This window comes from Atractosteus spatula, chromosome 3 (genome assembly GCF_055471065.1).
Source record: "Atractosteus spatula isolate fAtrSpa1 chromosome 3, fAtrSpa1.hap1, whole genome shotgun sequence".
Taxonomy (NCBI): Eukaryota; Metazoa; Chordata; class Actinopteri; order Semionotiformes; family Lepisosteidae; genus Atractosteus; species Atractosteus spatula.
Window position 1 is genome coordinate 8,257,749 of NC_142708.1, and position 14,321 is coordinate 8,272,069.

The 14,321-nt window shown below is 36.5% G+C and overlaps 1 protein-coding gene across 1 annotated transcript in view; it reads right to left on the reverse strand.

Moving 5' to 3' along the window:
• Positions 1-13,836, reverse strand: part of phf24 (PHD finger protein 24) — a 48,979-nt gene extending 35,143 nt beyond the window's left edge. Inside the window, exon 1 of the mRNA XM_088910772.1 lies at positions 13,394-13,836. The gene's annotated coding sequence lies outside the window, so the exon portion shown is untranslated. The remainder of the gene's footprint in view (positions 1-13,393) is intronic.
• Positions 13,837-14,321: the final 485 nt, after the last annotated feature.

The window sequence follows — 14,321 nt, forward strand, 5'->3', positions numbered from 1 at the left end:
AAACAAAATTGGTCATTTGTGTTCGTAGCATGCATTCCTATACAATGGTATAGAATTACATTGTAGCTCTTGTGTCCACTCAAGTATTAGCGCGCGCTGTATCGTAGTACGTAGGCTGCGTATTCGCACAAAAATGTTTTCATGTCCGCGCATGCAGAGAAGACTTTGTCTACTCAAAGTTTACAACCTCAGTCTCCCCCAGTAAAAACTAGTCCCCCACATCCTAAAGAGGAGCGTGAATGTTTTTATTGTCATAGAAAAGGTCATATCGTTGCCGATTGTATGACGCTTAAGCGTAAACAAAGTACCAGAAAACTAAGAGTGTAGGGCTTAGCAATGTTGTTTCCCACGCTGCCATTCCTTTGACTATTGAAAATACTCCTGATCCTAGTTATGAACCGTTTATGGAGTCAGTTTCATTAATGGGTGAACCAGGGGATCAGAAGCCCCTTCAAATACTAAGAGATACCGGTGCAGCCCAGTTGTTTATTGTTGCGGACGCACTGCCCTTGTCTGATCAGTCTTTCTGCGGTTCCAGTGTAATAGTTCAAGGCATCGAAATGAGTTTTATGAAAGTGCCTTTACACCGTGTACATTTACAATGCGATTTAGTTACTGGATTTGTTAGAGTTGAGGTACGTCCTTCACTACCCGTTAAAGGGGTAACTTTTATTTTAGGAAATGACGTGGCAGAGGGTAGAGTATAGCCTATTGTTTGTTTGTTTTTTCTCGCTTTAACAAACACTAGATGTTTGTTTCTATGGGTGGGGGTGTTACATCCCAGTGTGTGGTCCATGTGTGTTTTGTTGCTGTTCCACACTTCCTGACCTTGATTGTTCTCCCTCCCCCATCGGTCCATCATTACATAATTGTTTCCCTGTGACGTCATTATCAATCAGCTTCTCAGCCAATCAGAGTGCAGCCAATCAGAAGGCTTTGGCTTTGGCCGTGTGTTTTCGTATAGCTTCGGCTTTTGTTGGTTTGTGTTCATCTCTTCATACTTTTGTTTGTTTGTGCTTATCCTTGTTTAGCCATTACCTTGCCCAGACATATTGTATCAACCTCTGTGTTCTTTTGTACCCTGTTACTTGTCTACTCTCAATTTCCTTATTTGTATTCATAGTTCACTTGTGTATTTATGTGAACATTTGTGTATAGGGTTAGTTTAGGTTGTCGGGTGCATTCTGCACACATAGTTGATTTTTCTATTAGTCACACTAGTTTAGTACGGGTGAGTGCCATTTGTCTTGTATGGTTTTGGGTAGTCAGTGAAGGTTAGCTAGGGCATTTGAAGACGCCGAAGACTGTGTGTTTCAGGTTTTCTTTTGTAGTCAGGTTAGCCAGCACTTATTCACCTTAAAATAATCACTTTTGCACCAACCCTTGTTAACACGCTTCCTAGGGGTTCCCTCACCAGAACCCACCTGCATCCAAAAATTATCCTAAATGTTACACCCCTTTACCCCTAGACACTTGGGGTCGTAACAGGTGCATTACAACTCGAGCATTCTGAGTGGCTGCATCTTTATGCTCCAGCTGAATTCCTATCAGGTTGCTCTTATCTCTATCAGATACACTCCAGAATACAGTACGAATTCAAATGTTTCATGCATTTTACTTTGCTTACTGTACCAATGGAATTGTATTAGAACATCTGTTTTTTCTATATACAGTAGCAAATTCATGGAAGTCTCCCTAGAGAGAAGAATATGCAAAGTAATCAGCCTTTGTTTAATTACATTTTATATGAGGAATAAGTGTGTGTGCATTGTGACAGGGACTAAAAATACTGCATTATTTGCATGATAATTTGATTCCCCATGTGTTTTTATTCATTCATATTTAATTTCTAAGTTTACAATAGGTGTCAAACAGTTTACCAATGTTTAAGAAATGTTCAGTGTGAACATGATTGGCACTCTGTTAAATGCTCTAATGCATTGAGACTAAATACAAAAAGCTGCATAAACTGTTAAAAGGCATATAAATCATTTTCATTTCTTGCCTCAGATTGTTGGTTTTGTGTAGGTTGAAGGCATGGTGTATCAGAATTAAGTGCCAAGGGAGAGGAGCTATTCATTGTTACTACAGAAACTCTGGGTTTGCATTTTTGCAGAACTGTTAAGGTACTGTACCATAATCTGTATAATTTGTAATTCCATCCAATAAATCCACAGTGAAATTTTGTTGCTCAAAAAATTGACACACACACAAAGAATAAGGACATGCTTTGTGGTGATTTTGAATTCCTCAGATGTAATCTCTGAACTATAAATATACCATATGAAAGCACGATCTAAATACAAAAATGTGCAAGAAACATGCATAGAACTTCTTCTTGAGAGACACACTTGCTCATTGAGTGAACAATATTTGATCCCAGGAAGTAGTTATACTGTATGCATTAGTACAGTATTTAACTAATGGACTGTTGGGACATGGACTGGGCATGTCCAAACAGTCCGAAGGGTTTGGGCGCACTTATCATCAGTTCTAAGACCAGTCCTAAGGTACTGCCTTTGTGTTCATCGTTGCATGGCATCTAAAAAGTATTAGTCTTTCGGCAGGCTAACACTGGCAGACATGAGCGTTTTATTGTATTGGACCAAAGTTATAGTTAAATTGCAGCCAACTAGCTGTGATAAATAGCTAACTATTCAAACTGCACCCTATTCAAAGACTGGCAGCCATAAGTACTCAGTTATACAATATCCATCCATTTTCTAATCACTTAGTGCTGGACATTTGCTTAAACCATGAAATCATAAAAAAAATATTTTTTCTATATGGATTGAAGAGCAGGAATGTCTATCCTATAACATACTGTATATATTGCACAAAATATTCTAAATGAGACTTCATTAGTGTGTTATACAATTTTACAGTAACTCCCCTCAATTTAAATTCTGCACTTTTATGCTCTCTGTTTAATATTTCTTTTAAATTGTTTCCTCTCTTTGTCTAGAAGGCGTAAATGATGTCAACATAAATGCCTTTTTCATACTGTATGTAGCTTCTTCTAGTCAAGTGTTTCCCATTTTGTATTTATAATTTGTTTTAAATGCCTGAATACAATTCCCTGCACTTGCCTACATTGAACATAATGAAGAAGATACAGTATATTTGTCCAGGTGTGAGCTTTATATTAATATTTTGAATTTTATTTGCTGCTTGAACAGTAATCCTCCTAATTTGGTATCATTTGCACATTTACTAGTTTATAAACTATTTAGGAATCTAGATCATTTATGCAAATTAAGAAGAGCAGTTGTCCAGGTGCAGATCACTGTGGTATTCCACTACGTACATTACATGAGTTTCAGTATTCAACCTTTATCTGTACCCTCAATTTTCTATATAATAACTAAGTCTTTAAATCTTAACATTTTTGTTTCCCTAAATACACATCACACACAATTTGAAAAACTGATCTCTCATGATTCATTATCAGCCAACCAAGCCTTCCGAAAATCTAAATCACTAAGTATAGACCAGACGAGCCCTATGTGTATCTGTTTGTGTATCTGTTACTGCTCTTGCTTGCTCAAAGAACTCTAACAGCTTGGTTAGGGAAGACCTACTGTACCTTTTCTAAATCCATACGTTTAATTTTCTAGAATATAACTTCCATATAGATGATTCTCTGGTTTAATTCTTACTTTATATAACTTTAATAGTTTCAATTACCTTATCTCTAACAGCAGCCAGACTTCTTTGTCTTTAATTAGTAGGCTCAGTTTTCTCACCCTTTTCATGGGTACGGTACAATAGGTACTACAGTACATTAGCAATCCTCCAGTCACCAGATTTTTCCCTGGTGGAGTTGCATCAAAGGCTTCTGAATAAAACATCCCATTCCCTTTAAAACAATTTGGAAGATACAATTGGTATGAAGATAAAACATTAGGAATTTATTTTGTGTCTTCATCTTAAAGGTTTGATGGAAAATCTTTTGGGGTTATTTAAATCATTCTGGATTCTAAATGTGTTGGAATATTTGGTTATATTATTATTATTTGTACAATTATCTTAGACTTTTGGGAGATTAAAATGACATTTTGTACAACAAAAATACACTGAGAAACATTCTCTTTTTCACTTGTTGCAGAATGTTTTTACCAGTTTAAATACAATTAATAATTCAGTATTTTTAAAAATGGAATAAATAACAGGCATATTCTGCAGGATATGCAAGTGGAAAATGTATTGCAATGAATTAGTCTGCGGTATAGTATCAGAGCAGATGTTTTTTTTTTTATTTTATTTTCATATCTATACCATGGACTGGGAATTACACAGATGTAGTAGAACAGGTGAATTGTTGGAGGGTTTTTATTAATTTGCCATAATGATTCCAAATGCCCAATGTTTCTGAAGATTTCAGACAAGGTTTGTCTTTTACTTTATACAGTATACAGGTATGTAGACTGGAGTCATCAGAAACACCTTTTTGGAAAATGTGACATAGTACTATACACACCTGAAAACATGTTGCTTTTCTTCTCTTTTCAGTATGGAATAAAACCTTACTTGTTCCACTGTACTACCACTACATGCACCATTTGATAAGAGGTAGAGTTTCCTAAGAAACGGCTGTGAAATGAAAAGTAATACAGGTGAAGTTACCCATCTCTCATGCAAGAAAATGACTGGGCAGGCATAGACAGGAATACGTGGAGTCCATGTTTTTAATTGTGTCTTTCTATTGATTTTGGAAGCTGCATTCCCGCTGAGAACTTACAATTGACAGTTCTAACATATTTCCTTTGTTAGTCTCAACCACTAAGGTGGTGCTATAATCTTTCTGAAAATAAAAAGCAGACTGGCACAGCATACATTATACAATTAGATTTTGAGTAAACTTCAATGCTGCTAAAAGAGCATAATGTCAGTTTCACTGAGTATAAAGTTGCATTACAGTAACTACTCAAATAGAACAAGAATCAAGAACTATTAGTCATAAAAAAAACTTTTTTTTCTCACTTTCATATCTTCATACCTGAATAAGATATTAGATTAACCTCTACTTGCTCCATGGCACATTGCTTTCTAAATACATTTATTGCTATTTAATACAATATACTGTACAGTAAACAAGTGAAAGCTTCCACCTAGAACTGATTAGTACTGAGACAGTTGTAGATTTCGTGTTCTAGGATTTGAGGATCCTTTGAAGAACACAGAACCCTCTGTACATTTTATTCCAAAATTGTACGCAATTAACAATGTCTGTAAATGCACACATATAGGAAATATCTATATTGGAGCTTTTATGTTTTCACATGAAGTAGAAGCAGACAAGATGACAATTGGAATCTCCTAGCTAGGGGATAGAAATAGAGAAACAAACTGATATATTTAATCTTCTAAATTACAACTTCTGCACACAGATTTTTTTTTTCCTAAGCACTGTAAGATTTATCATAATCCTATGAATAAAAGCTCCAGATGAAAGCTTATTTCTTCTTCAGACGGATTGCAGTTCCTCCTCTCTCAAGGGCTTCAGCTGCCTCACACAGGAATGCTCTGAAATGCCTCTGGTCAAAAGAGCTGGCCAGTTCTTGAAATGAATTTTACATCTGTCAGCATAATTCAGATTTTGATAAGGAGCATTCAGTCAAAAAATTAAAAAGATAATACCCAAAAGAACGAATTGCCCGTCATTGGTCTGCTTATGTGAACAAGTACTTATTTCTCAAAAATATTCAGAACTTCAGGGGCACATTTTGATGACCAGACAATTTTGTATTTATTTTTCAGTCTTAGCCCACAATACATCAAGCAACACTCCTCCATCATTTTGATTTAAAAAGTCATCACATCATTAAAGAACAACGGGAAAAGCTTACACACTGCAATATTGTCTCAAGCCTGGAATATCATTTCACCAGGAATATCGACACCCAAGAATTGGTTTTATTGGTTTTATTGGTTTTATTGTTTGTGGATGTTTCTGTGTTTTCAGGTACAGTATAGTGATTTGGATTAAACTGGTTTGCTGTGAGACAGTGCCCTGGCCAAAGCATGTGGCTGGGACCCCTATGCAGACTGAATCAACCAAGCTGCAAAGCTGGAGATGGAGTGGTGGAGGGTGGCACAGTGTCTTAGTGGTGGGCATTGCTGCCTCACTGCCTGGGTCCAGTTTCTTAGGGTCTCTGCATAGAGTTGGTACAGTATGTCCCCCTGTATTTTTGTGAGTTTCTTCCGGGTACTCCGGTTTTCTCCCACAGTCCAAGCACATACGGGTAATAGTAATTATAATAATAATTGCTTACACTTATATAGCGCTTTTCTGGACACTCCACTCAAAGCGCTTTACAGGTAATGGGGACTCCCCTCCACCACCACCAGTGTCCAGTCTCACCTGGGTGATGCGACGGCAGCCATAGTGCGCCAGAACACTCACCACACACCAGCTCTCAGTGGGGAGGAGAGCAGAGTAATGAAGCCAATTCATAGATGGGGATTATTAGGAGGCCATGATTGATAAGGGCCAATGGGAAATTTGGCCAGGACGCCGGGGTTACACCCCTACTCTTTTCGAGGAACACCCTGGGATTTTTTAATGACCACAGAGAGTCAGGACCTCAGTTTTACGTCTCATCTGAAGGACAGCGCCTTTTTACATAAGGCATTAGGACCCACATCGACCGCAGATTGAGCATCCTGGTATCATGTTACAAATTAAATGATTGAATTTGTTAAAATCACAAATGATTTTCTGATGTGTTAAGGAATTTAGAATCATTGTAAATATTGTCATAAACGTTGATCAAAGATTCGATCCTTACATTGATTTTTTTTAGCATTATTTATGGTGTGTACAGTAAATATTCTTTAACCAGCCGGAAATGTGTATGTATTTCAAACCCATTAAATAAAATGGTCTGTGAAATATTTCGATTTCAGAAATTGTAAAATTAAAGAAAAGCAAGCACTGTTGTCATCACACTGCACTGCATTAAAAGGAAAGAAAAGAGTCATTTGCACCTTGCCTTCAGATAACTTAATTGTGTTGAAAGGAGAAGAGTGCATTTAATGTCTTCATGAGTACTAGCTCTGCACATTTCATTCAGTAGCTATTTTCTTAAATGAAATTGAATCAATTGCTACAGAAGATTACAAAATGCACCACCTAATAACTAGTAAAGGCATCCTTTTCAAAGATTAAAGGGCATATAATGTGTTTTTTCATGCACAGCTGTTGCAATTTTTCAGTGATAAAATACAGAAATGTGCAAGAACTAAAAAGGAGAAAAGGAAAAAAAATGTTTAATTAAAATTTTATGTCAACCAGAAGTTGGCCACTGTGAAAACAATTCAAATGTCAGTCAAAAGGCAAATGTCACATGAGTATCATCTAAGAATTCAGATGGAATGTGGCTGCAAGGTGCAGGAAGGGAGCAGAATTTGTTATAATGAAGAAATGAATATAATTAAAAATTAAAAAAAAACAAGACAGGCTATGTAAAGCAACAAATGCAATATTATTACATCTGGAAATGTTCTAGTTGGAAAGAGACTCAGTTCATTAGTAAAGAAATGTATTACGTCTATAGTTAATTGTGTAGCATAGAACCATTGAACTCTTCCACATTAAGTAATCCTAAGTGCAACAAAATTTACATACAGTGCCTTTCAAAGGTCTTGCAACAGCTAAAGAAAAAAATGCTTTACAGCCTTGGAATGTATATTTCTGATAATGAACTGTATTTGAACAGTTCTTGGGGTCACTTTCCCTGGCTTCATTTTTTTTCTCAGCATGCAACATGCATGTTCAGTTAGATTTAAATATGAAGACTGACCTGGCCAGTCTAAGGTTTTCCACTCTTTTTCTCTCCTGATGAATTGCTTGGTTGCAATGGCTGTAAGATTTTTGTCATGCTACAGAATGAAGCATGTATGTATCCTTCTGTAGATCTCAGAATTCATATTTCTGCTGACATCATCAGTTACATCATCAATGAGGATGAGTAAGTGAGCTTCAGAGGTGGCCATGCAATACTTCATAGATCTATACAGACTATACTTTATAGATCAGGTGTTTTGTTTTTTGTTTTTTTTTGAGGGTCTGCAGTCACATTTTTCACACTTTTGCCTTTCCCTCATGTTGGTAACATTTTATCTTGGTCTCATCTGTCTGTAAATCTTAGTCTCCTTCTTATCTTAGGTGATGACATGTCCTGGGTATGCAGGACTGCCTCTGGAACTAATGATGGCAGTACCATTCTTTCTGTCTCCAATCCCTTGTCACTCCTTATACACCTTCTCATACTCTCATCTATTACTAATCACCCAGGCCAGATATTAACAAATAGTGTAGAGCTAGAAATAAGGTGAAATACATCTTTACAGTATTCCTGATTAAAAATGTAAACATTTCTAGGCTATGTACTGAATACAAACGTACAAGCAAAGGTTTATTCCACACTGAGAAGTAGAAAGAGAGAAAAAAATAAAATATTTCATCTGCTGAGCCTTCTTCAGGTGTCCTCAACAGAGATAAGACAGCATCAATAGCTGAAAGGTTGTGTTTTACTTTTTACTTCTCAGTGTGGAACTTGCTCACAGCTCCCCACTTAAACTTGTTTTCTTTATGAATATCGGTACGATAATTCCTTTCCCAAGAAGACTTTTAATTTCTGCCTTGTATCTATTGTAAATGCAGCATAGTAATTACATTTATTGAACAACACTGTGTAACTAAAACAGAGGCAAGACACAAAAATAAATCATTGTCACATTAAATCATGATTTAATTGTGGATCATAATATAATTTTTACTTATAATATAAATATAGATCTGTAAAACGTGCAAAAAATCCATTAATATTAATCAACAGAAGCAGCAAGTTCAGATAGTAGGAGTCAAGGTAATTCGCAATACTGTTAAAACACACAGCAGCCCATAAACTCCATCTAACTAACACCATATTACAATATGATTGCCTTTGTGGTTTCTCTGAGCTGTATATTCTATATTTTAAACTTCTTCCAACCACATTTCAGCAAGATTTGCAAGTGAAATAATGAATGTCATCTAACAGAAGAACTTTATACATTTTAAAAACACTTGGATATAATTCCTTGCCAATGCATTTTCTCTAGAGAGGTTTTCTTGTTTGTATCAATTGAAATAAAATAAATAACTGGTTTGAATGGCAGGAGAAATATCACTGAAATATCACATGATATCAGCCATATCACTCTGCAACTCACAACTGACAGCCCACTGAAGCTCAGCAGGTGTAAGCTTGGTCAGTACCTGGATGGGAGACCTCCTGGGAAAAATTAAGGTTGCTGCTGGAAGAGGTGTTAGTGGGGCCAGCAGGGGGCACTCACCCTGTGGTCCATATGTGTCCTAATGCCCCATTATAGTTACGGGGACACTATACTGTAAACAGGCACCGTCCTTCGGACAAGACGTAAAACCGTGGTCTCTGTGGTCATTAAAAATCCCAGGGTGTTTCTCAAAAAGAGTAGGGGTGTAACCCTGGCATCCTCACCAAATTTCCCATTGGCTCTTACCAATCATGGCCTCCTAATAATCCCCATCTATGAATTGGCTTCATTACTCTGCTCTCCTCTGCACTAATAGCTGATATGTGGTGAGTGTTCTGGTGCACTATGACTGCCATCGCATCATCCAGGTGGGGCTGCACACTGGTGGTGGTGGAGGGGATCCCCATTACCTGTAAAGCACTTTGAGTGGAGTGTCCAGAAAAGCGCTATATAAGTGTAAGCAATTAAATTACTTTACTTGGACCTTTAGAAATCTTGCTATACCTTTCTCTGGAGGTCTTCAAGTTTCTTCATTCTTAAACTAAATATTCTCATATTATCTCAAATATTCTTTTTCATAAGCCTTTAGAAATATATTAAATTCCCCTCTGTCTATGATTCAAATGCTCATTTGGTGACACGAGGTTTCATAAATTCAATAAACATATTCCTATAAAAAGAGGTAGGGAAATTCAAAGAAATTAGTGTTAATATCTTTAAATTACTAAAATTATCTTTATGTGGTATACTGTATATACAAGCAGTCACAATCTAATTTGATACAGTACACTTTTGCCTCTAAAGAAAGAAGTGCATTTTGCAGTGCTTGTACAGTATACTGTAGTTCATCAACATTCACTTGACAGCAAGCATTTGTAAAAGAATGGTAAATCCTACTGTTTGAGAACAATACAATATTACAGAAATGCAGTAAAAGCTGGATGCAATCTGAGTCTAACACCTAACACACCTAAAACTACTGAACATTTTTCAGAATGCAGAAAAGATGAGAGGAAGGACAGAAAGTCAAAATACTGTAAGTGGTAGTAACTTTAAATTCTCCAGTTTATTACTTGAGGTTTACAGTAGGTGGTATTCTGAGGTTTTATCCCAGCTGATGTACTATATAGCTCTTGCTTATGAAGAAGTAAGGACTAGTGTTTACTTAAATAATACAGTAATGATGAGGGCCAAACATATATTTTCATCACTTCTTCCAAATAGAATGAAGAAATTGATGTTTTGTCAGAGCTTTAATTATCCACTGTAACAGGAACAATATTCAATTTTATAAGTTTTTTTTACTTTCTGACTGTCTTTTGCTGGGGCCATGGTTGTACTAAATGGAGTCTATAAGTACAGATCAACAGGACTAACTCTGGGCCTCACCAAATACAGTACGTCAAATACTGTACATAAGGGTGACAAACACGTCTTTTCCACTTCATCATTCTCCATCTCTGCCTCCACCCTATCACCATCCTTGCAGCAGAACTTTGGTGTATTTTCTGGAGTGAATGCACATGTGGATGTACAGTATATGGATGGCAAACCTGATGGTTTCTTTCTTATGGCCAAATGGTGACATTTAAAATATTTGTATTTAATTGACTAGTTTTTATGTTTTGATTAAAATAAATTTTAAAGTATTTTTCTCTAATATTTTACCTCTACACTAATGGAAGAAGTAACTCACTTGTCTTCACTTAGACATTCTGTGTATGTGATTTTAAAGTGAGATTGCATGCTTTGTTTTAAGGTAATGGAAACAAACACCATATTACAATATGATTGCCTTTGTGGTGTCTTTGAGCTGCATATTCTATATTTTAAAATTCTTTCAACCACATTTAATCAATATTTACAAGTGAAATAGTGAATGTCATCTAACAGAAGAACTTTATACATATTTCCAGTATTTATACAGATTTCCAAAACTTTTGTACCCCAGTTAATGAAGTACAAAGTATTGTCATGGCACTGTGAAAAGCATTTGTTAAAACTAAATCTGTGAGAAGTTTAAATGTAGACTTGGTTGCATCCTTCAGCTTTTAAATGCTGTTGAACTTCTCATTGTGAACTGTATGTCAAACATCAAGAGGCTAATTCTGGAGGGCAAAATTTAAATCTAAATAAGTCTTTAAAGAGAAGCCCATCTATTTATTCATTGCCTGCCAGGGATTGTTTTCAAGCCAACCAATGAGCTGTGAGTGGGATATGCTCTTCAGTACAGACAGAAGGGCCTTATGAATAAGGCTGTGAACACCCTTGGCTCTGGATTCTATAAGACAGACTCATAAAGAATGCAGGCCTTAAGAAAAAACAGCCTTCTCTGTGGTGCAAAGATACACTTTATGCCAGAGTTTGTAAATGGTACTCTTTAGTTCTGACCACATTGAGATGCTAACAAGTAAATGAGACCTTGCACAAATGTTTGGGAAGACTTCCTCCTCTATGGGAGCAAAAGCTTTTCAAATTTCAGATTTTAGAAAGGTGGAAAATTTTATTCAAAACCATACTGCAGGGTATTCAAAAATTCTACACATGCTCTTAGGAGTTTTCAGCTGTCCATGAAAGTCTTGAAATGTCTGCTCCAGGATTTAGCCTACAATAATTAATTTTCTTTGTGTAGTATTTTTTTTCTGTGATGAAGTTGCCCTATTGATAAGGCCTTTCTTTTTCACTTTCATTATGTCTGGTTTCATGGAATAAAAATACTGGCTTAACCTACCTAAATGTGCTTTCCTCCATGCTCATTGTCTAATAATGCAATAAAGTAAGGTATTGTTCCTGATGTGCACCGTCTAAGAATGCTAACCAACACTAAAACAATAGTCCAGGGTGTTCTGATAAAGAGCTGTAGAGGATTAAGCATTGCTCTGGAGTGAATAAGCAAACAACAAAACCTTCCCAATGATAATTAGAATTAGCTTACATTTTACAATCTACCTTAATATTTCATGAAGCCGTGTGTCACTTAATTGTTATATAGTAATGATATAAAACACGGTAACACTTAATATTGGTCATCCATGAGCTACTTTACCTACAGGCTCCCAGTGTTTACAAATGCCTTCTTACCTTTGAATGCTAACTGTGAAGCCTCTATAATACTGACATCATTCAGTGAAAGATTTGGAATATTTTCCAAAATTACCTGGGGGATTAAATACATGAATCTCTTGCTTACAAATCAGCTATTACATTGTTTTCTAAAACATTAATCATATTTACCATGTAAATAATTTAAGGAAAGAAAGATTGCTGTGCATTCCATGTTTAGAACTACTACAAGTGTCTCACAACTCTAGAAAAAGAATATGATATTAATTTCTGGGGTTGAACTGTCATTTTGTAAATTTAACCATTCTGAGTATGTTGCTAATAAAATTAAGGCTGTTTTAGATTCGTTCAAAATACCTTAATATGTCTCTCTCAATCTAAAAAAAAATCTAGCATGTTTTCCTTTGCTGTTTAGATATGATACAAAGGCGAGCAGTATACGGCGAACCTGCCTCTATCGGGGTTGGGAGGGAGGGACGGGGGGTAATTAACTGTTGTCCGACGGAAGACTGTGAAGTCAAAAGACGATACTACTCTTAGTAACACTTGCAGTCACCGCTACATTAAATGATGGTCCCACAAGCTTCTGATACTGTATGTTTCCACACTCAGTCACTAACAGCATTAAGAAGGTGACCTAAATTCTTTTTTAACAGCCCTGTTCATGTCATAGGGCCCTCCCGCTAGTAAATATCCACTGCAGTAAAAAAAAAAAAAAATCAACTTTGAGTTCACCAAAGTCTCATTTTTGTAATGTACAATTACTTCTGTTCCGGCTCTTCCAATCCGGCTCATTTACAAACACCACGAAGACGAATGCCACATTCGCGACGTGTCTTGCACCTTCCTTGCCACTTCTCGGGAACCTATAAAAAAATAAATCCTGCGCATTCTTCACGAGAGAATATGACTTATACATTTTTTGTTCACCTGCATTTGTGCTGAGATTATCTTGACAGGGACTGTTCTACTAAATATAACATATTTAAAATATTTAATCTGACATACAGTATCATATACAACAGCATCAATTTAATTCCAACCCTACCTGGGATGAAAATGACTTCGTAGACCTCCTTAGTTGAGACTTCCTTTTCTTAGCAAAGTCCACTCAGCATTTCAGACCAAGGCTTGATTTGTGTATTTTGCGCGTATGCATTAACGTTATTCCCAATTCCCGGAATAAAATTCCGTTTTTCAAAAGCCTAGGTAAAACTAGCAGATTTGTGCAGGTTTTTTTCTTCGGCGAATACTGTATTGCAGTGTGGTTCTCTGCCTGGACAGCTCCGGTGCTGAAATCCACGGCTCGTTTTCATCAACAACCGGGCGTGTACTGTACAGTACAGGACAGGACGGAGCGTATCAGAGAGAAACGACCGGGCTAGGGAAATGCAGCTACTCCTACTGCCTTATCTTCGCCCGGGTATTCCTGCTGCTCGCTATCTTGCTTCCAAACGGGAATGTGAGCTGTCTTTATTTGCCGGGACCCCTTCGGAATAAAAAAAAAAAGGAGCTTCATGAAGAAAAAAACCGTGACGTAGATCCCGGGAAACACCAATAACAACCCACTAGAGTTGTGAGCCACAGACTTTGATGGTACGTTTTAAGCATAAAGCTTCTTATGTATGAAGTTGCATACAATTACATAAGGAATGCGTACAGTACGTAAGGGAAAGCCGTGTAAATCACTAGATTTTTCGTTTTATTACTGTGCTTCTCTTTGCACTTTACAAACATTCCTGTCCAACACAAACATACAGTAAGCCTCCATCCTCAAAGTAAGACAATATATCAATTGGAATTAAGAAGCCAATTGTTTTTTTTAAGTCATTTTGACAGCTTATTGTCAGGTCGCCCTGCTTCCTGCTTTATACTAGTTGATATCTAAAATGTCCGTAAATTACATATATACTGTACGTAATGTATTGAATTGTATTGATTCCTAATAAAGAGTGGCGACAAAAATAAAAAATGTT